General features: G+C 38.1%; 1 long non-coding RNA gene across 1 annotated transcript; it reads right to left on the bottom strand.

Annotated features, from left to right (window-relative positions):
- Nucleotides 1-477: 477 nt before the first annotated feature.
- LOC112568667 lies at nucleotides 478-16,069 on the bottom strand. Its single transcript, XR_003100140.1, has 3 exons — nucleotides 16,010-16,069; nucleotides 2,191-2,237; nucleotides 478-874 (listed from the first exon to the last, which is right to left on the bottom strand). It is a non-coding gene; the product is annotated as an uncharacterized LOC112568667 (long non-coding RNA).
- Between the last annotated feature and the right edge of the window lie 6,909 nt (nucleotides 16,070-22,978).

Below are 22,978 nucleotides of genomic sequence, written 5' to 3'. Positions count from 1 at the left end.
AACAATAGTTGCATCATCTGTAACACTTCTCACCGCATATTAAAACATCTTCAGGAAAGCAGTCAAAAGAAAAAAAAAAACCCAAGAACAACAGGGTATCTTGTTGTGTTCCTTTCACAAACGTTGCCGACAAAATATTTTGTCCGTTGTAGAGTTGTATAATTTCAACTTCCATGTTTGTTGTTAATGCTTGGTCCAGAAAAATTCAATGAATAATTTAGAACCTTGAAGAGCTCCTTTGTATATCATCTTCCGAAATACTTCTTTTCTGTTTAAACAAAATTTTTCTTGTCATTTTTACATTTAGGTCAAGATAAATATGTCAAGTCTTATTTTAATGGAACTAACAGTTCTGCTAAAATAAGTTTTTGTCAGATCAGAAAAGGTTTCTGTTCCCTTTCTAGAAATAGTTCCCCAACCTCCAGAATGTACTCAAGTAAAACTAAAAGTCAGAGAATACAACAAAATTGAGGACACATAGTTATGAGGCTGCAGACGGCCACTAGGCTCGTGTTTAAGACAGATTGCTGTGACTCGAATTACAGAACCGGCGAGAAAACGGTTGGTTCTCGAAAATCTTCATAGTTTTCGGCTTCAGACGAAAAGAAAGTTCTGGATACTTCAGAAGCTTCAAGCTCAATTTCCCCTATCTCCGTGCAATCTCTCTCTAAATTTCTGGAAGCGGTTGCTGGCGCAAACTGCTTTTTTTTTTCAGACTTTTCCCACAGTTATAAGTTCTTGCCATACTGCTCCGCCAATATTTTTCTTTTCTTTTCTCTCCTTTGCTTGACTTCAGAGTAGCATACCCAGCTCACTAAAGATGGAGAACTTTTCAAGATGTTTTGTCATGGTGAATGGATGGTTCCTGGTGTGTCTGTGAAACATTTAGAGAGCGAAGAGACTGACTTTTCACACAGCTGATGGTTTTGGCATCAGGGAAAAAAAGAAGAGGGAATAAAGCAAACATCCTATATTTTTGGCAAGTGCTGTTTGTGGGAGGAGAAATTAAGGAGCTGAAATGACTGTTTGAGAATATATATATAGAAGAGAGAGAGAGAAAGACGAAGGCAAGCATATAAACATGAATAGCCATGCATTTAGATACGCACCCTATGGAGACACAAATACTTATAGAAAAACGAAATGTACAAATGTGTACCTGTCGCAGGCCAGTTCGCTTTAGACTCAAGCTTGACTTATTATATAATGTTCTAAATAAGAAGAAAAGGATTGTACCATAAGATGCTATGATGACGAAAATAAAGGGTTAAAAACTACATTCTCAGCGTATTTACTAATCGTTTGGATGGGTAAATAAATTTGGGCAATCATTCAAAGACGATCGTTGTTCTAGTAAGACATGTATGTCTCGCCGCGGCCTCTGAATAACGCTGGCTGTAATTTTGTCTAATCGAGGTCAGAAATTTTCGGATATAAAGCTTATGAGGTCAAAGGTGAGTACGCTTGAAAATAACTTACTGCCTAGAGCGATTTTTCGAGTAATCCTTTTATTTCTGTTCGTCAGATAAAAAATAAGCTACATAGATTGTAAAAATTATGTTGGATATCAATAACTATAAAAGCTACATGCGGCATTTCGTATTTAAACAAAAGTTGGGAGTCTTTAAGGACAATAAAAGATATGAAAGCCTTGACATAAAATTTAATGTTCTGTCAAAACAAGACAAAGTGTTGTCCAAACTGTAAAGTGCTCTCTGGTCTTTCAATCCCTTCCTAGTCTGTATTTCAATCTCTTTGCCTACTTAAGTGCCTGCGTGCTGGCATCTCTCTCGCTTCGGCTACCGCACTCCTTCCTTCTCCATCTTTAAGCAGACACTGTCAGTCCAGTGCTAATCACACGAACTACCGTAAAGTCTTCGAGATTTAAACCTACCCCGGGTAAAAGTGACCAGCACTGAGCGGGAGTGAGGAGCGGTGGTTAGGAGAAAAAAATTTATTTATTTATTTGACAATAAAAAATAAAGCATGGTGGAAGGGAGGGCATGGGCGGGCCGAGACATATTAAAAAAAATATAAAAAAAGAGTGGAATCAGGTTATCGACGCCATAGCATCTGAGTGCGATGAACCGTGAAGGAATCAAACCTTCTCCGGCGATATTAATATCACAATCATTCATTTAGACCCTCCCGAGCGCCCCTCCAAACCGCGCGCGCTTCACGCTTGATTACCTGTTCCATTCCCGGCATGCCTCGGTCACTGCGCTCCCGCTGGGGCCCTGCGGGGGATTAAAGGAAAAATACTATAGCCGTCGTTGAAAAATTCAATATGGTCTTTTTAACATCAATAATATAATAGATGAAGGAAGGTCTAGTCGTGCACGCACCGAGAAGAAGATGGAGAAAGAAAATGATGAGTGTTCAATGGCCTTTGCTCGCGGCTCAATATTGCACTATATTTGTACACATGGTGCAGATGGGAAAATGTTTTGTTGGCAACATGTTTATGAAGAGAAGCAAAACTGTTGTTAATAAAGTTTTAGAGCAAACAAGAGTGTTGTTAATAAAGTTTTAGTGCAAACAAGAAGAAATGATGCTGATTTTGTATTGCAAGAAAGCAAAAAAAAAAAGTTCTAGTATTTCTGTGGCTGGCTGGATGTATAGATAGATCACCTCTTTAAAAATTGCTGTTATCTAATCAATTTCTTGTGGGTGGAAAACAATTTTGTAGCTAAAAAATGTTTGTACATGTTCATGTGCCCCTATTTGTGTGTGTGTGGGTTTTTTTCTGTTTGAGGTGAAGAAATTTGCAGGTAATCTAACCTGTAGAAGAATTTTAAAAGACCAACAACAAAACAATACCATAAACATAATTCTTGAAGAATGTGGGATGTTTTAATAGAAAAATCGCATTTTCTGGTTCCCTGGTTTTTCAATTAGACTGAATGCTGAGATGTAGTGGATTGAAATTGCATTAAATTCAGTTTTGAAAATTAAAACTAGAGGAAAAAAATAGCAAAAGCTGATCAAGAGTAGGAGATTTCTAGAATAATGTAATCAAAGCTTGGCCGGGGTGTCCGGAATTATCCCAGGCAGAGAATTGAAACATTTTATGTTGGTTATTTCGCTCACATACGACAACCAGCTCAAGAAATGTCTGAAAATTTGGTTAGCTGAACAACACCTGAGCACAGGCTTGTTTGTTTGTTGCTTGTGTTTTTTTTGTTCAAGTTGTTTGTTCACATGCTCAGTTGTTTATTTGTGTGGAATTGTGCTCGAGATGTACGTTCAAATGAAGAAAGAAATGAAGGAATGAAAAAAGCACAAGTAAACAAACAGAAAAAGCAACAAAAAAAAAAAAAAAAAAAAAAGAAAGACACAAGCAAACATGAAAGAAAGAAAAAATAAAAAGGATGGACAGGCAGACAAAAAGAACGAAGAGGTCGTACTAGACTCTTTGTAGCTAAGCATGCGCAGTGTCCGCAAGATGTATTTTCGCACGTGAGAGGTATTCGTCCCCGTTTATGTACCCTCGACAATGCACGTGCAGGTTCTCTTTTTACCGTCACTTCATAATCACTCCACCCACCTACAGCTGTATTTATCCTCCCACAAGAGCTACCTCCCCCCTGCATGCCATCATCTCCGGGTGGAGCTGCATTGGTTCAAAGCAGGACTGCTGTCAGTCAGAATTAAGTGCTTCACTGTCTTATCCTCCCTCTAAAACCTTGCTGTCAGTCACACTCGGCTGAATTCTGCGGTGGGAATACGGATGACTGACTTTAATAAAACATTTCTCCCTCTCCTTTTCCTTTTTAAAACATTGTTTTTTTTTATTTCGTGTCAGGCAACGTTCTCCGTTGATCAAAGAGCCTCTACTGTAAAACTGTAAGAAAACAAAAAAAGCGAAACTTTAATAAATTTCGAGATTCCGTCTTTTTTGTCACTTCCAACCGACGTTACCACCAGCCAATCAGTCAATCTAGCAGCGAAGCAAGCAAGCAGGAAATAGACAGAGGCATGCTTCCAGTAGTCCCTTAGCAAAGGTCCAAAATTTTGTCCTAAAATCAAGCAGAATAAAACATCCTTCCTTCAGGCCGTGGCCAGGTCCTCCGATTTCGCAGATCAGAGTGTTGCGGGGAGTTTGAAAGAATTAATTCGTCATATTTATGCTTGTCTACCCCTTTTGTCGGCTGGCCTACCTAATTTCCACCCTCTCTTTTGTCCGCATTCCCTGCTAATGCCTCTAATAACTCCCTAGCTCCAGCAGAATCAAACGAGGATTTTTTTTCTCTCCTGCCCTTGCACCTTCCCGTGCGGAGCCTCAAAGAAAGCTCCATTTAAAATCACGTCACTTGCAAGCCTTTCACGCGTGACTGCACAACATCTAAGGTCCGCGCATGCGCTGTCAGAGAGCGACGCACGCACATGCGCAAATGCATGTGCGGTAACCACTGGTCGCACGCAGGGATCGATGCAAAAAAAAAAAAAAAGACGACAGGAGAGAGGGGAAAAAAATGCTGCGGAATGCAGAAGTGAAAGCACAGCCTATCAATCACAGACACACCGGAGTAGTGGTCAGGGCTGGTGACCTGATGTGATTGCGTGTTTCTTGTCGGCCATTGTTGGAGTCTGCGCTGTTCAAGAAAGTGGTGGAATGCTAGGCTGGGGATGAAAAAAATGACAGACAGGATCATGGAGGCTTTATTCAATTCTACGACAGGTGAAAGGCTGTTGCCACTTGTACAGTGGAACCTCGGTTAGCGAACGCCTCGGATAGCGAATATTTCGGTTAACGAACAAAAATTTTGCTAAAAGTTTGTCTCGGATAGCGAACAAAATTTCGGATAACGAACAGCCACGTGAACCACACGTGACCGACCAGCATGTATAATCATTCGCGCTCGAGACATAGTTACGATCGGTCGTTCCTTATCTATGCGCATCCTTCTTATTTAGTGATTTTTGTGCTTTATCTGAATAAGATAATCCTCAATCATGGCTCCAAAGAAGACTAAGAGCAATTAATAGTAGTGAGGTAATGACAAGGAAGCGGACAACAAATGAATTGAAAAAGGAAATGATTTCAAAGTATGAAGGTGGCATGCGTCTGTCGGATCTGTGATGTCGTATTACCCAAGTTTTACAAAAATGGCAGAAGGAACAGCTAGACATATTGGACAAGTTGTTTCCTTTAACCTCAAAGCTACAGAAAAGGGAAGTCATCCCCGATTTTACAATGTCACGTGCTCAAGGAGGGGGAATCAAAGCAGTAATTCCACCCCTTCCTCCCCTCACCTGCTTCCAACCAAGCCGTCAAAATGGCAAGTTTTCTGATGTTTAAATGCTTTCGTTAATGTTTTTATGTTTATTTAACTACATTTATATTGCATTATAACTGTTCTCATTAAAACAAATACCTATACAGCCTGTAACTTTCAAATATTAGCGAGTTAACAGGGGCTGGGAACCAATTAAATCTATTTCCTTTATTTCTTATGGAAAAAATTGTTTCGGATAACGAACATTTCGGATAACGAACAACTTTCCAGAACGGATTAAGTTCGTTAACCGAGGTTCCACTGTATAGGAGATGCAATGGAGGGTAGGATCAGACAGGAAAGAAACCAAAAAAAAACCAACCCAACAACAACAACAACAACAACAACAAATAAGAAACAAAACAAAACGAAAGAATAAACCAAAAAAAGAAATAATAAATAAATAAAGGAATGAGCGAATGAATGACAAAAAAAAAAGAAAAAGAAAAAAATGAACGAACAAGCAACGCTAAAATAAACCTAAATAATAAAAACTAAGAGAGATGAAGGGAACAACAAACAACAAAAAGCAAACAAACGAGTTAATGAACTGACGGTGTAGTCTGTGTCAACAACCCTGATGACTACTCAGCGGCTGTCAGCTGGAGAGCATCCTCCTTCCCTTCATGGTGGGCAAACGCCCGTGTCCAATGTTACATCACCAACCTGCCCCAAGAAATTATTTTACGACCTCAAACTGTTTGTTAACCCATGTAGTAGACCTGGCTGGTTTTTTTTTTTTTCTAAAACGATACCTGTCTAAATATAGCTATAAGTAGTTATAATATATCTGGTCATAAGCTCAGACATATTTAAATACCAAACTTGCAGCATCCATTAAATTCGACCCACCGCACTCCCGATGTCTGTCGTTCAATCTTACATTGTGGTAATCATTACTTCTTTCCTTTTTTGTAATATCCCACTTTGTATATTTTTATTCTTGGTTTCTTATTGCCCTTTAACCTCTCAACTCTTTCTCAGGAGTACATTCTTTACAATGTTGATTAGATTTTACATTATAAAATTTATTTTATTTTTACTTGAGAAGAATAAAATTTAAAGAGCCGTCTAGAATGGTGATATGCCAGAATGCAAAGCTAGTCACTTTTGTTAAAATGAAAACAATATGTGTAAAAAATTGTTTTATTATTCTGCAGCAGAGACATACATTGCCATTTTTTGATGATGAAAAAAATTGTCTTATAATAAAAATAAGTAGTTCTTTTGTTGTAAATATGTACCTAATGGCGTCTTGAGAATTTCGTGAAAAAAATCATACAGGCCATTATTCGATTTTTTTTTTTTTTAATACGACTCCCGCAAAAAAAATATTCCTAACATTTTTTTCAACGTCCGAACCTTCCACGACATTTAAATTAGAGCTTCATCAAATAAGAAAATGTTTATGAGGAGCGTCACACAACTATTTGATGCTGCTGTATCTTTCATTTCATTTGTTTATTCAATAATCTTTTCGTCCACAGTCTTCTCCAATTTGCTTCTCGAACTTCAGAAAAGTTTTCGTTCTTGAAAGAAGCATACAAATCCATTTGCCTAAATTGATCATCAACGAGGGGAGAAAAAAAAGGAAGAGATGAGAATCGACTGAAGATGGTGAGAGTAAACATCAACCAGAATGCAGATGTCGCCACTCCTCAAGATCAGAGAGGAAGCCGCTTGTGATGAAACGGTCCAGCGCGGCCTCACCTGTGGAAAGGGAGAAGAAAAACAAGCTTTAGCCTCCGATGTTCATCGAATCTCCACAGGTACCAAGAGAAGGTCTTCAGGTGCAAATTTCTGTGACTGACGAGGCGGAACAGATAAGTCTTGTGCGTCCTGAGGTCTTGGCGTGAGTCTGTGTAATGTTTGAAGTTCCTGTGAGGACCTGTGTCTGTTCCTCCACCTACAGCCTTTCCGCATGGAAGACTTCTCTTTCTCACTTTTATGGAAAGGTAACTGAGAATATTAAAGGCCTACCAGAAAAAAAAACTTTTTTTAATGAGTGGGTTTTGTTCATTATAAGTACTGGCTCCAAACATCTGAGCGAAATTATCTGTTCCGTTCACGACAAACAGGTCTCTGAGTTTCAGAAAGACCAAAATTTCCAGTCATAAAAGTCATTTCGCTTATTACATATTCATATACTCAAAGCTCTTACATTGGCTGCTGCCTTGGGTGCTATCAAATGCACGAATTTAAATCTTCTCTCACAGAACATTCCTCCTCCATGCTCGTCGTACAACGACTCCAGGGACCTTATAAACAATACATTTCTTATTTTATATACTCTTAGACCTTTAATGTGTGTAGATAATCAGTTAAATAGAAACACGGAGCAATTCACAGTTTTATAACTTGTCGAATACGAAAGAAGAAAAGAAATGTATGAAAAAATTATTTTTATTAGTTCTCTTCTCCAATATAAACGTGATATGTCAACGAACTGACAACGGGTTTGCTAACTGCAACTATTTTCGTGAAATAATGCAAAAATACAAAAAAAATAAATAAAAGTGAAACATAAAATAATAAATAAATAAGAAGATAAAAAAACAAGAGAATCACCTGCATTAATAGAAAGCAAGACCCCTTGGGAATACTTTTAACTCTATGGCTTGTGGCGTTCGAGAAAAACTGAATCTTTTCTTTGACTTTATGTCACATGTTCAACATAAATAAAAAGTATTTCGTTTCATAGCAAAGTTGACCTATTCGCTCACTTAATACTCTGGTGGACAGGAAAGGTCAGGCATTCTCTGTTCCAATTCATATGTTTTCATTACTCTGCAGCTTCAATTTTCGTCTCGTCTAACAGGTTATTACACGAACCCTTCTGTAACATCGCATTTGCTAATGTGTTGGAATTAATGATATGGCTGGAGACTACATAAGAAGCGACTAACTGTTTATTAGACCTTGCACTAATGACAGTTTATTAGAGTTAACACGGTAAAATAATTTATTTGTTCACACACTCTTAGAAAAGTTTTAAGAAAAAGTTTAATAAACACTAATAAATTATTTAAATTATTAAACCGTGTGAACTCTAATAAATTTGAATAATTTATTAGTGTTGCCACACTGAGTGCTGTCGAAAAAATATGTTTACATGGTCTTAGAGTATGGTCAGGCCCTTTATTAGAGTGCATAATTTTGGTTTAAAAAAATTATTAAAGTTTGCACTAATGACGACTTATTGGATCTCAAGTACTCTGTGAGTACTGTCAAGCGATTTATTAGAACTCAGTCCTTCTCTTTCTCTATTTCTCTCTTTCATTCACACACACGCGCGCACAGACGTAAACACATCGAGTGAGAGTCGAGAGAATATGTTATTGCTGTTTGCGCTAACGATAATTTATTAGAGTTCCCACACTCTAGGGGTAGTGCTTTAACAATGTTTTAGAGTTCACGCACTCTGGGGTAGTGAAGAACAATTTATTAGAGTTCACACTCCAGGGTAGTGTCAAACAATTTATTAAAGTTCGCGCACTCTTAGAGTGACTCTAATCACGTCCTCACTTCTCATAGTCTACGAGATGCAAGTCCGTCAGCAACGTCCATCGCCAGGTCAGGTCAAAGCTGAATTATGGCAACACCCTCTCACGATCTGCCTTTCAGGCTTTTATCATAGTTTCCCCCACAACCCTTCACCCTCTAAGCAGACACAGGAGAAAATTCTTTTCTTAAAGCAAGGATGTCACTTCCTCGCCTTGCTTCAACCCGAGCTGACTTCTTTGAACCAGAACTTTTCAGCGAAGTTCATGACCAGCACATAGGTCTATACGTGTTGTTTGTTTGTTTGTTTGTTTGTTTGTTTGTTTGTTTGTTTGTTTGTTTGTTTGTTTGTTTGTTTGTTTAGGGAGGGGGCAACGAATATATTGATACTTTTTCTGACCTTTGACCTGTTGGAAAATTCTTCTCCGCGCTGCAACGGCTGTTTCGCCCAACTTACCATTGATGGAATGGCTTTGGAATTGATTCCCGGGAGGGCAAAGCATTAGAAGAAACCATCTGAGAGTGGGGAATGTTGTATGGCGCCGCAAGCTTTCACAGTATCACGGAAAAGGTAAGTGGCGAAGAGTTCAGCGCGAGAGCGGGCATCGAGACATGTCGCATCGCGCTGAACGTGGCGTCCCAGGGACACAAGAAATGAATTCCCGAACGTCCATATTTGACATTGATGGAAACCATCATGTAACCTTTGACACAGCGCATTTCAACCATGTCATGACCTTCTGCGGATACTTCTTATTGGTTAGCAGGAGCTGAGAGATAGAGAGAGTGAGAGAGTTGGTGGGTGGAGGGGTTGATGGGAGGAACGAGAGAGTTGTTTTCTCGTCTCTCTCTCTAAAGCTTAATCAACTTGACGAAGACAGCAATAAGGCCTGTGCGGTGCCTTGCTGTTTGCTCGTATTTATGCTCGCGAGATTCTGCGGTGTTTGTCGAAACATCGAAAAATTTCAAACCGTCAGCGGATACGTATCGATTTCAAACTTGTTAGTTAAAGATAAACACAGCACGCCCTTCTGGCTCCTCACGCGCACGTCCTCCAGTTCAGCGCAGGTTGCCACGTCCAGGACATGAACCTCCCGCTGTTCTCGGAGGACGAGTGAAAAAAGGGGGAGGGGTAGGGAGAAAAATGGACCTGGCGACGGAGATCCTGCATGGTCATCCATCATGAACATGGGCATGAAACTCTGAGTTTGAAAAAAAAATTGAGAAGGGCGTCGCTTCGTCATGCTTTGTAGATGAAATATTTTCTTCTTCTAACTCTCATGACTTTTCGCAAATTTCAATCCTCCCGTTCCATTTTTCCGGACCGTTTTATATCTTCTTTCTCTTGAGGCCTGAACAAAGCGCCGCGAGCAACCTCGCATCCAAAACTGTATTTCACATCCTCAGCAAGGGCAGCTAACTTTAGAGATGATACAACTGATAGTAATGTTCATGCTTATATTATCTTTCTTGTTTCGTGTCTTTCTCTGACTGGAATGGTTGGAGTTCGCTGCCGATATCGGTGACTTTTCAAGATAAAAGATTTAAAGATTTCCTCCAACCTGATCCTAAGACCGTGTATTTCATAAATGTCTCCAGTAGTTGATGGTTTCATTCTCTACCTCCCTCCCACTCTCACCCCTTCCTTCTTTGTTTCTATAGTGTGTAGGTCTGATAATATAACTCTTTATCTGCTTGGCTTTTAGTTCAATGCGCAATGAGCTCGCTGCCAACGGGAAAATGCGATAAATAATAAGTTCTTCTTTTTATATCATCATCATCATCATCAGCAGCAGCAGCAGCAGCATCATCATCATCATCATTATCATCATCATCAATAATAATAATCGCGAAACGACAACAGTCTAGCTATTACTGAAAAATGACCCATAGTAGTCAACAATCTATAAACAAAAATATAATCATTATAATAATCTAGAATTAAATATGTGTAAAGTATGTGTCCATAAATACCTCTTTGTTTTTAGCTGAAGTTGTGTTTACTTATGTATGGGGGAAGTGGTGTGCTCTATTTGTGGAATATTTTTTCTCTGAGATCGACTATGACAAAAACTTTTTCCCTTGTCTTTCATTTATTTGCATTGTTACCCCTGGCAACATTGCTTACTCCCTAACTAAATGTCCGTGTGCTTAATAAAACGAATGGGTGATGCTTAATCATGCATATTAAATCCATTTTTTTCACCAATAATTTACAATTATTCGAATCACCCTTCGTCTATTTATAACCTATCTGTTTTTTGCTAGTAATTCGCATTTAGATGAAAAATAAGAACAATGAATGAAAAAAGGAAATTGTCGCATCATTTTTATTTTGAGTTCCAGGCAGTTTATCATTTATTTATTTTTTTTATTGGTACGGGATGATCACTACTACTACAACCGCCACGCCCGTGCCGTCGTCATGGAGACCTTGCTTATATACATGTACTGCTGATCTACAAAGATTTTTTTTAAATTGAGTTTTATGATTTAATATCATCTAAAATAAATTTATCATGAAATAATCTTGTTTCACAAGCTCTGTTTATTATGATTATTCAGAAAAAAAATTCAAAAGTGCTGAATCTCTGCTTTGTTCTTCTACGGGTCGGTATCTGTTACAATATTGTCCTATACAGCGGTCAGTGTGGGATGTAAAAAGTAGTTATAAACCTGTTTATGTCTCATAGCAACATTTATTTTGTACATTTGAGACTTTCGCCTGCAAAGATGTTCATAGATGGTAAGGACACATCTACTGTAATTAAAATTTTAATTGTGATTTTTCCTTATTTGCCTTATCATATAATTATATATACTGAACTATGCAATTTTTTTACACCTTAAACCTTCTGTTTTTGTTTGTTTGTTTGTTTGTTTTTTTGTACCTTAAATCAACATGTATCATTTTACTCAAAGTATGGTATAAGGGTAGGTAATAGAATAAGAGAATAGAGATAGAGAGAGATGTGACCTGTAATCACACGGTACTCTCTAAAGAAATTTTAAAAATTTTAAACAAAAATCTTTTTTTCAAATTCGGCTCTTCCTGAAAGTGTTGGTAAATGTAGCATATTTTCTGATTTCTCAATGATAAGTCTAAAAAGATTAGAAATAAAAATATTTAAATTGGGGGCTGTTAGGAGAAATTAAGACATTAAGCATTTGTGGGCAAATTTTCTCCAAAAACCCTATAATGATATTAAATTTAAGTCTGTAAAAATAAAATTAGAAAGCTCACTGCACACATGTATTGGCAACTCGAAAAAGACTGGCAAACACGACAATTTTGTGAGACAAAAATGCGATTGGCTGGGAACAATTTTTCAACAAAAATTTATTTTTGAAATTATGAACGATCGGGCAATAAAGCTAATTAAAGATTTTTAGAATGCGTGATAATAATTTTTATTTTGCGATTACCGAGTTTGTATATGAACTGAAATAAAATGAAACCAGTCTAGTGTTTAACCAACGAATTTAAAACAAGAGGAGTTTTATATTTGTGAAACAGGCCTACATTCATTTTTATTTTTTAAAAAAGTAGCTCATTAAGAAAACATTTAGGGATCATACCATATGTAATAATCATGATATGAGCAAATACTTAGCGGTCTATACAAGTTACATAAATATAAAAAAAAGTAAAGTTAAGACAGCGAAAATTTTTTCCTATGACATGACTGGTTTATTTATTTATTAAAATAAAAGAACATTAATTATCCATAAAACTAATAAAAATAATATTTCTGTAAAATAGAGAAATAGCCTGAGATTGTGATTCAAAGATAAAGCAGGTAAAGAAATAAAGAAATCTCAGTTATTTTAGCAACTGAGGAATACAAGGACATTTTTTCCTACTTTATGATAACAGGTCACATTTTTATGTCAGTATATTTAATAAGTATGACACCATTCATTACAAAGTTTACTTCTAAATCACATACAAACTAGTGTCACCCTGTTGGAATGCAGAATGGTATACAGTCCCATAGACGAGGGTAGAAGGTGAGCAGCATCCTGTGTTGGGGTATGAGATGTAAAAGGCGGGGCCCACCCCTTTCTTCCACCCCGTTTACTATCTCTACAATATCGGGTACCTGTTTGTTGCCGGACAGCTTCTAGATGGGTATTGCTTTGTTTAAAAAAAAAAAACAAAGGTTAAATCAGAAAAATCAGTTAATTTAAATAAATTCGAATTTATCACACACAAAAACAAAAAAAAAAATGTTGGAAAGCTTCCACTCAAAACACAGAAATGTTGAACGATTGAAATTAATGTGATTGTGTGCCAACACTCTTATCGTTTTCCTGAGACTGAGCACTGGAACTGTTGGTGTAGGGTGGCTTCAACTCTGTCCTTCGTGTCGCATATGTGACATTTTTTTCTCCCAACCAAATTTTCAAAGTAGAAAATGATGCTTTAGCCGGGCAGGCAAAGAATATTACTGAGACAAAAGCTGATGAGCCATGGGTTCTCCTCCAACCAAAGAAACAAAAGAGGAGAAATCGATATCTTTCGCCTCTAATTCTCAGCATGAATATTGATTTTGAGAAACTTTGAAGTACCTTTCTTGCCGCGCAATATCTGCTGACCTTGGCATTTGAAAAAAAAACGGAAAATGAGCTCAAACCCAAAAAAAACTGTATTTCAGCAGCCGACGAGAGAGCAAGAACCGCTAAAGATGGCAAAACGATGGATGGAAAAAGACTGGCTAATGGTTCAGTCCTGCCTGAGCGATACTTGAGGTATAAGTAACGCATGTAATTAGGATCAAGACAGATAAAGGATGATGATGAGTGCCAAGAAATGTGTGTGTGGGTGTGTGTGAATGATTATATTTGTGTGTATGTGTTTGTGTGCGTGTATACGCCAAGAATAGAAGTTTTTAATCTTTTTTTCACTTAAAAGCTTAAAAGTTTACTCAGCACCTGTCCTTCTCTAGTTCTCTGTCCACCTTCCCTCTATCCGCTTATCTGTCTCTGTGTCTGTCTGTCTGCTTGCTATTACTTTCTCTCTCTTTATCTCTCTCTCTCTTTCTCTCTCTTTCTTTCTCTCTCTCTCTTTCTGAAGCATGCTCCAGTAGTATAACAGACCCTCCGACAAAAGCATGAATATGGATACCGTAAGTTCGGTTCAATATCATGGCACAGAAAATCGTTTCAGACGATTGATCGTGCATTTTCATACATAAGTTTTATTCAGTATGAGCTGGAGAAACGTCTTTGATGTTCTGAATCTGAATGTGCTAATAAAAAACTCCGCACCACTAATGATAAGTTCTTAAATGAACTGTCACCCGAGCTGCAAAAGATTGAAAAACCTCTTTCAATTGGGTCCAGGAAATTTCTGAGTTCTTCTAATGTTTTCTCCCACTTTTGCTCATATATGTCAACGGAATGGTGATTAATACCAGGTTTGAAGAGACAGATGCAAATAAAAATAGAGAGAACTTTTTTCTGATAATTAGAAAATTTCTGACACGAAAGCTGTCATTATTATCAGGTGAACGCATTGTTTTATCTTTTTTTCCAATTCATCCGCGCACTTTCTTGATTTTATTGGCAATGACCTGGACCATCTTCCGCTGTGGAACTGTTAGAACACACAAAACGACAGATATTTAATTTAAATTTTATTGAGGGCAGGATTTTAACAGTAAGAGAAATGAACGTTTTCTTGTGAACGGTGTTGATTGGTTTGAACTGAATTCGACAGTTGAGTAAAAACATGTCATTAGGCTCTGATCATTTCTTTGCTTCCAGAAATGACAAAGAATATTGAATGTGAATGGACGAAAAGTCAAATCGTTTGGTGGAAAAAAATTTCAGAAAACGGACGAATTAAAACCATTTTAAATGTAACTGTTATTGAAATGAAATTCTGTGATACCAACTAGAATTATTTACTTCACTAAAGTTTAAAGTATTGGTGTTCTCATAGAAATACTATTCAGTTCATTGGTACTTCCAGCAGAAATCGCCTCTCAACACAGTGCACCATGTAGCACTAACTTCAGAAAGTGTCATCAAAGTCAATATTTTATGGAAAGTGCAATAATACATTAAACTTATCCTAACGAGCTTTCGAGTAAGACCGACAACTCAGATTATTTCCCCTAAAATCTCTTTGTCAAAAATCGCATTAAATAAATCTGTCATATTTAAATATCATAAACATTAAACATAATCTTTAGTAAATATTATCATACGAAGCAAAAGTGGGGGAAGTATTTACAAGTCGAAATTAAAAAGAAAAAAACAGCGAACTGTGCTCAAGTTTCTTCACTGCACACAAAAGTAACAGAAGACACATTTCTATCGTAAATATTATTTGTATTGCAATTTTTAATACTCGTGAGGTATTTACATATAACTTGCTCTGTGTGCCAGACGACACTGAGTTTTAATTACCTCGATTAAATGTTATTTTGTTCTGTAATATTTTCCATGAATTTTAGAATGTATTATTCAATTCCTTCAGTTAATTTTCAACTAATCTATATTTAATTTCCTCTTTACTACAAATATACGAGAATTTTGCTAAGTTAGCTTGAAAAACCTTACTATTCCTGTAATAATTCAGAAAAGTAAACCTTTCAATGCTGTTAAATTAACTTGGGTTTGTTTGTTTGTTTGTTTGTTTGTTTGTTTGTTTGTTTGTTTGTTTGTTTGTTTGCTTGTTTGTTTGTTTGTTGTTGGTTTTTTTTTTGTTTTTGTTTTTTTTTTTTTGGGGGGGGGAGGGGATCTACATTCCCCTTACTGTGGTTAATAAACCTCTAGCACTTCATCTTAATCATTCAAACCTCATCCCGACTGTGGTAACATTCGCAAAAGGAAAATGTTTACGAAGAGGTTGGTTGTTGTTATCGCCAAATCATACATTGTTGTTTATTTACTTCAGCTTTATTGTGATGTAATGAGAGGTGGTAGTGTGTAATGCTGCGTGGAAGTCACATCGCCATCACAACAAATATTTTTTTGTGAAAGCAATTTCTTCTGATAAGCCCTTTCGCAAAGGATTAAGATTAAACTAATATTTTTTAGTATACATGCTAGCTCCGTCTCGAGACTTACTCGTAGTCTGCCGGATGACACATTCTCCACTTTAAACCCCACTCTCCATATTAACTCAGTCTTTTTGTTTCAAGTCTCCTGCAAGAAAACTTCACCTCCAGCCCTGACCAAGTCACCAAGGGAGATAACCACACACAAAAAAGACTTACCTCCACTTTGCCCAAACCGAAGAAACCACCAGGTATTCCACAAATACTACTGTGCACCTTGTGCATGTACAGACTTTATGAGACTCGCTAAGTCAGGAAGTCACGCGCGTATGAACTTCAGTTTTTTTATTTATTTGTGAGGCACGAGAGCGTGAAGCCCTTCTTTGCTCGACCTGAGGACACAAGCAGAAGGCGTTGCGAAAAGTGCGTTTCTAACAAGAAAGTTTATCAAAAAACTTATTCAAATGGCGGACAATGGTGAGGTCCCTGGGCGCGGGTGCTGAAAGAAGAAGCACAGAATAAGTGGCAAATGTGGCATAAAATCTTTACAATTCTCGTCGCAGGACCATCTCTGCGATTCATCCTATTTTTTCATCCAACTCGTATTCACGGGACGGTCTTTGGCTTTAACAGAAGTACGGGGTAAAGTTCGAGTCTACTGCTGTTTCTAAATAAAAATAAAAATTGCCAAAGAAGTCAGAAGTTGTTTGTGTGTGTTTGTATATGTGTATGAAAGTGTGTCTATTCATGTGTATGTGTAGATGAGTATGCATAGGCGTGTGTGTATGCCTATGTATGTGCTGTTTTAGTTCTCTCCCTCCTTCTCTAAAGATTTCTAAAAATAGGTTTGGTATCATTTCCAATAAGTGTACACCCGACTGAGCAGGCTGACTGTGTATACAAAGTTCCAAAAACTGTGAAAAATAAACATTTTATTGAAACTAAAATAACAGCCTTCGTATGTCTAGAGTTACTACCCATAACCCCTTTCTTTTCTTTGAAGACAACAAAAGTAGAAACTTAAATTGCAAAAATTATTAATACAAAAATTGTTTCTGTCATTTCACTCTTTTACTCATTTACTTATTTCCACTCAAACATGCACTCACACACACACATTACACACGGCCCCGCACACACACACACACACATCCACGCACCCATGCATACAAAAAAACTTGATGGGAAACTTTTTCGTTGAGTTTCTCATTAAACATCGATAATCTACACGAAAGCACATGTCGCTGTGTTTAGCCTTCCTAATCTGCCCGGGAAATAAAAGCGATGAAAGTGATTAAGGGTGACAGAGTACAATCTCATTTTCAAATCTCTAGGGGTGGTTCATTACACTTTATTATTTCTAAACATTTTCCAATATTTATATTAATTGTTGTTTCTTATTTAAGAGACAGTTAACAACTTTTCTATGTGACGTCACTAGTGTACATCCTCAATCATTGCAATGACGTCACTGATCTGCTTCACTGATTAACCGATATCTTTATGTTTACACATTTTTAAGTGAACAACACATATCTGCATTTTCGAAAGAAATCAATTACACAATTTTATCATAGCAATATTCAGCTTCTGGGTATGTACTCGGCATGAAATAAGTTATTTTAGGGATTTTTTTTTAAAGGTGGATGAAGTGCTAGAGGGGTAAGAGGGAAAAAGGTGAGAGGGATAAAGAGAGAAATAAAGAGAAGGAAATTTGGAAGACGGAAAAAAGAACAGAGATAAAGAGAAAGAAAAAAAGACGAAGAAGAAGAAAGAACGAAAAACAAACGGGGTGGGGAGAGAGTATGAGGACGGCCGGTTGGTGGGGAGAGAGAGAAAAGTGGGAGAGCAGGGGGAAGAGTGTGAAATGAAAATTTAGCCAAACACCGAGAATATTTCTACGCTTGACACATCTGACGAACACGTGGTTTGTCACGCTTGGCTGACCCCCGCCAGATTACAGGTCAGCGGCCTTGCGCCTGTTTCAAGCGATCGTGTAAAACAGAACTTCCTGCCTTCACCCTTCACTCCTGCTCCCTGCTTCTCGCCTCTTTCAAAGGGTGTTGTCGCTTTGAACCCTAAAATCAAAAGCAAAGGGAACTATACTTTCAGTCGCTGGGCAGGGCAGTCGGGGCGGACCTGTCGCCACCGTAGACGACGACAACCTCCATGGCCAATAGGTCTTTGCCACCCCGTGCACACCAACAGAATGCATGTCGTCACAGTCCACTGCACCACCGTCAAGGCTCACCTCACTTCAAACGACACCCAGGGGTTGGGGATTGAGGGATGGGGTGAGTAAAATTGTATACAACCTTTTTACCATCTTGCTGACAAAGAAATCAGAAAACGATTTTTTTTTCTTTAGGTGTTATTTCTTAAACGATTATGAATAATAATTGAGGGGAGATAGGGTAATAGGGGTTTTAGGGGTTATTTTTTATGTTTTTATTTTTTTCTTCTTTCCTGCAGGTATTTCTGCTGTTTCTTTTGGCCTAAAGACAGGGGCGAGACACACGGCGAGCACTAATGCAAGGATTACACGACTGACTAACCCTCTAGACAATGCTCGGGAAATGGGTTTGGGCAGAGAAAAATCTATCACCACTTTTTTTTTCTTTCTCTCTCTCTCTCAACAGATCAGCATTAGCGATGTTAACCACATTATCCGCATTAGGACGAGGGAAATAATTGTGCAATTCACCGTGACTCGGAAGCATAGATGCGTATTAATATGTATTGAGAGCACGTTCAGGCGAAAAGTTGTGAAATTCATTGAAATAGCTCTAAACATTTTTATTATCATTATTTTTCCTTTTTTCTAATGTAACAAGGGGTATTTTTCTTGAAAAACGAACACGAAATGGTACAGTATCGATGGATTAATCTGTCAGCGAATCTTTTCTAAAGAGGAAAATTAACCCCCGAGTAATGATTGAACTATAAAAGTCAACTATTTCGGAATGGCATCATGGTTTCATTTCATCTCCTCCCTCGTCTTCTTCCTACCTGTAATTATTCTCCTCCCTTTTTATTTTTACCGCCATCTTTCGGTTGATGACCGTGCACCGGAAATGATTACGGAAAACGATTTTCTTCATTCCTATATTTAGAATAAAGGGTCACGTGATGTCAGAAGAATGGCTGACATACAGAAATCTGTCTTCCGTGATTTAATTGAAAATTTTTATTAGGTTTGTTCTCACCCATTCACTCATCCCTGAGCTTTTGATTTAAATCACGGGTGGATGGGTGTCCGGGTACTAAAGGATGTGCGTGTTTGGCTTTTCTCTTTGAGATGAAAGGCACGAAAGTCTATTTTTGACAAAAGCAAACCTTGCTGCTGATGGTGCTAGAGAAATGTGAGTGGTTTGCGGGACAAGAAGATGAAGAGGTCAGCTGTTGCACGTCCATCGTCAGGTGTCTGTCCATTTATTCCACTCTTTCTCCTCTCTCTCATTCATCTTCTGTCTAAAATTTTTCTCTCAGTTTCTCTCGCATACACACTTTTTCTTCTTCACGCAAGTATTTAAGCTATCCTTTAAGAGAAAGAAAGACAGATAGAAAAAAAAATTTAAAAAAAGGATATTGCGTGTGTTGGGTTGGGGGATATGGGTGTGTTGGGGAGTAGGTGTGAAAGAGAGGGAATGAAAGACGAACACACATCTTTCCCCTTAGGTCCCACCTCACATTTTTACTTTGCAATCCTACCTCACATCTCTACCCTGCAGACATATTTTTATCCTCACCTGTGTACCCTGGTGTAGGTAACGCCACACAAGAACGCATACCTATTCTTGCAAAACATCTTTTTTAAAAACAAAGAGATTTGTACCTGCCAGGAAGGTCACAACAACACATCTTCACAGCTAACTTGTCGTTGTTATTCGTCCTCGTACATCAAACGCCTGTGAGTTCAGACAAAGTTGACAGACGGAAGAAGAAAGATTCTTCAATGTTAAATATCTTCTAATGGCGTGTATATCGTGACTTTGAATTAAATAGAAAACAATGGAACTAAGTGCAGGAGACAAGGGAATGGCTCAATATGTCGAGGCAAAGAGAGGTAACTAGGGAAGGAAAGTTCTAGAATTCAGAAAATCGAAGAGTTATCAAAACACAATTCAAATGCAAAAGTTTCGAGTCTCAGTGGAGACAGAAATGAAGCTAAAAATGGCTTCCATAAGCACTTGCAGGTTGGTAAACTCGTAGTTTCAAAATAATATTAAGCGGCCATCTTGTTTAGCACAATATTTTTTCACACATCAAATTTTCATCTTTTTTCAGAGGGTAAAGCACTGAACAAAGGTCACGTGGTCTAGCTGAGCATGCCTCGAAGCGAAACAAGAGAACGTTGGGACATCAAGAGAAGTAAGGTATGGAATCAAGTGGTCCAGTGATTTTTCTGTTGCTGATAAGGAAGGAAGGAAGAAAGAGAGAAAGAAAACTTTTCACTCGAAATTAGTGTCTTTTTCAGTTTACGACATCTGAGTATATTCTTCTCCATATCTGTTGATCCGTTGCTTTATCGAACGAGTATCCTCCCAACCCCCCTACACACACCCCTGCTGCTCTCCATCCATTCCCGTGACCTGCCCTTGCCCTCCCCCTTTCAGTCACGTGCTAGTGACGTCGAAACAAGCCTGCATTTCCTCGTACGCGCGTCGTTAAAATGTCACGTGACACGCGTCTGCGCCTGTGCGTCCGAACCGGAAGCTGGAAATATTCTACAAGCGACGGTCATTACAGGATGTGGCTTTTAGCCGCGTTAGCACCTGATTTCCATGACAGCCAGCAAGCTTCTGGGCTTTTGCTGCAGCTTCTGCTGCTGGGGTTGGGTGTCGGTGGCGGGTTGTTTACATATCGCACATGACAACACTTCTTTATGTGCTGAAACCTGTTCAACCGTTTTTTTCTGTAATATATTCCGTCCTTTATAGATTCTTTTCCCCCTTCTCTCTATCTCCCCCTCACACACAAATTCTTTATTTCCTTTAGTTATTTCTTTTGTCTTTCCTTGTCCTTAATTGATGCTTTATTTGGGGAAGGGAGTAGCAGTTGTCTTTTTTGTTTGTTTGTCCTCTCTCTCTCTCTCCAGTGACATTGTTTTCGTCTCAACCTTGAATGACCGGTCAAATGTCAAAGAGCGGAGGCAGTGTCAGCATTACTTCCAGCTCTATTGCTTGTGTGGTCAGGAATATTCAGCAGAAAAATCGCCAAGACTAAAACACCCCGAGCATGTCCAGCTTCTTCCCCACCTCTGGCCACACTACATCTATGTCAGGCTCTTCTCCGAGAGGAAAATGAACACTGGGTGCGCTTTTCATTACGTAATCTCTATTGTTCCTGCAAGTCTCTGTTGAGGCCGTAGAAACCAAGATGCCTCCTGATCACGTCTGTAAATAGATTTTGAAGGGAGAAGTGCAGCCTGCTTTGCTGGCTTGGACAAATTTATAAGTCTGTTCTTGGCTCGCAGATGGAATCGTGCATTTCATTTCATGTCCAGAGCTTGTAGTTGTGAAACCTGGAAACCTCCGGGATTCTGTGATTTCGTTGCATGCTTTTTCCGCCCACACAACGGATGCAAGTAAACGAATATGACAAGGACAATATGGCGGGACGTGACGATGGTCTTCCTTCCTTCTTTCCAGGTTTCTGAGAACCCACATTTTTCATTCCTGCATTCCTTTATCCATACTCCCCTGCACATCATAAATCTTTAACATCTCTCTGCAAATGATGAACCTAAATGAAGAGGGGCAAGTAACTCTAACGACTGTCAATAGGAAAAGACAGAAAAAAGGCTTCCTTATAAGAGTCCCCTGATAGCAAGTCCTAGAGCATTTTTATTTGCTCTAGAAACTTCCATGGCAAGTCGTCGATCGTTTCCGAAATTAGCAATGCAAAGCAAGGAATTGTACGCCAGGCGACGGTTAACTACTTAACGGAAGTTCCACCATTTCCGAGTTGACTAACTCACATAAAAGTCACGCAAACCACGTATATGGTGCTTTTCTTGTGTTGTTTGTTTGTTTGTTTGTTGTTTGTTTGTTGTTTGTTGTTTGTTGTTGTTTGTTTTGGTTGACTTGTTGTTGGTTGCTTCTGCTTGCTTGTTTGTTGGTTTGTCTTTTAAGAGGGAGAAGTGGAAGGTGTGGAGGGATCTAAGTTTAACCTTACTACTACTCTCAATTCTGTTCACCGTAAACTTTTAAAAATCCAAATGAAATGATCCGGACATCACGGATAAGCTGGACCACCTGTGACACTTGACTCTGAGCCATTATCCCTTACGACACAAACTAAAAGGAAGACAAGAACAAAAAAAAGAAGGAAAAAAGAAAGACGATAGTCGAAAAATAAAGAATACAGAAAGCGAGAAAATGAAATAAAAAATTGAACGAGAAAAATGAAGAATAAAAAAAAAAAAGAAAAGTAAAATTAGAATTTAAAAAAGAAAGGTATACTAGGAAAAAAGAAAAGAAAAAAGAGAAAGAAGAAAAGGGAAAGGGAAAAAACATGAAAAGAAGGGAAAAAAAAAAGGAAGAAGACAAAGAATAAGAAAGAGAGACTGACAAAAAGGAAGGATAATGAAAAGAAATAATTGAAAAAAATAGACTAAACAAAGAAAATAGAAAGAATATGCATGAAATAATCAGGGGGAAAAACAGAAGCAAAAAGAATAGTTTCAAGCGCATGGGGAAAAAAAAAATTTAAAATAAAAGAGAAAAGAAGAAGGTGAATGGTAGATAGAAAGAAAGACCTTGTGTATACTAACATACTTCCAACTACAACACTTCCAACATACTAACATACTTCCAACATATTTCATGTTCTTTGTGCTAACACACTTCATCTGACCATGACAACAAGAAGCTCAGGAGTTTAGTCTGTGAGAGCTTTCATGCCAGGAAAGACATTAAATTCTTCAGATAAAACAAGTTGCCAGCTTATCCTCTGCCTTTGAAATTTCGAATGTTATCACAGAGATGAAAAATGGTCATCAGGGGTGACATGACAATTCATGCCTCATCTTATTCGCTCTACTTTTTCTTTAAGTATTACTGTATAAAAATTTTCTCAAGAGGGCAAGAATATTTGCCGAACCCGAGAAGAGAGAGAACTCTTCCAAGATTGCCAAGATCGATGAGGTTCGAGGCGTAGGACTGCTAACAAACCAGCCACAGAAGG

Source organism: Pomacea canaliculata, linkage group LG7, assembly GCF_003073045.1.
Source record: "Pomacea canaliculata isolate SZHN2017 linkage group LG7, ASM307304v1, whole genome shotgun sequence".
NCBI lineage: Eukaryota > Metazoa > Mollusca > Gastropoda > Architaenioglossa > Ampullariidae > Pomacea > Pomacea canaliculata.
The sequence above is the reverse complement of the archived record's forward strand: the minus strand, read 5'-3'. Positions and strand labels throughout refer to the sequence as shown.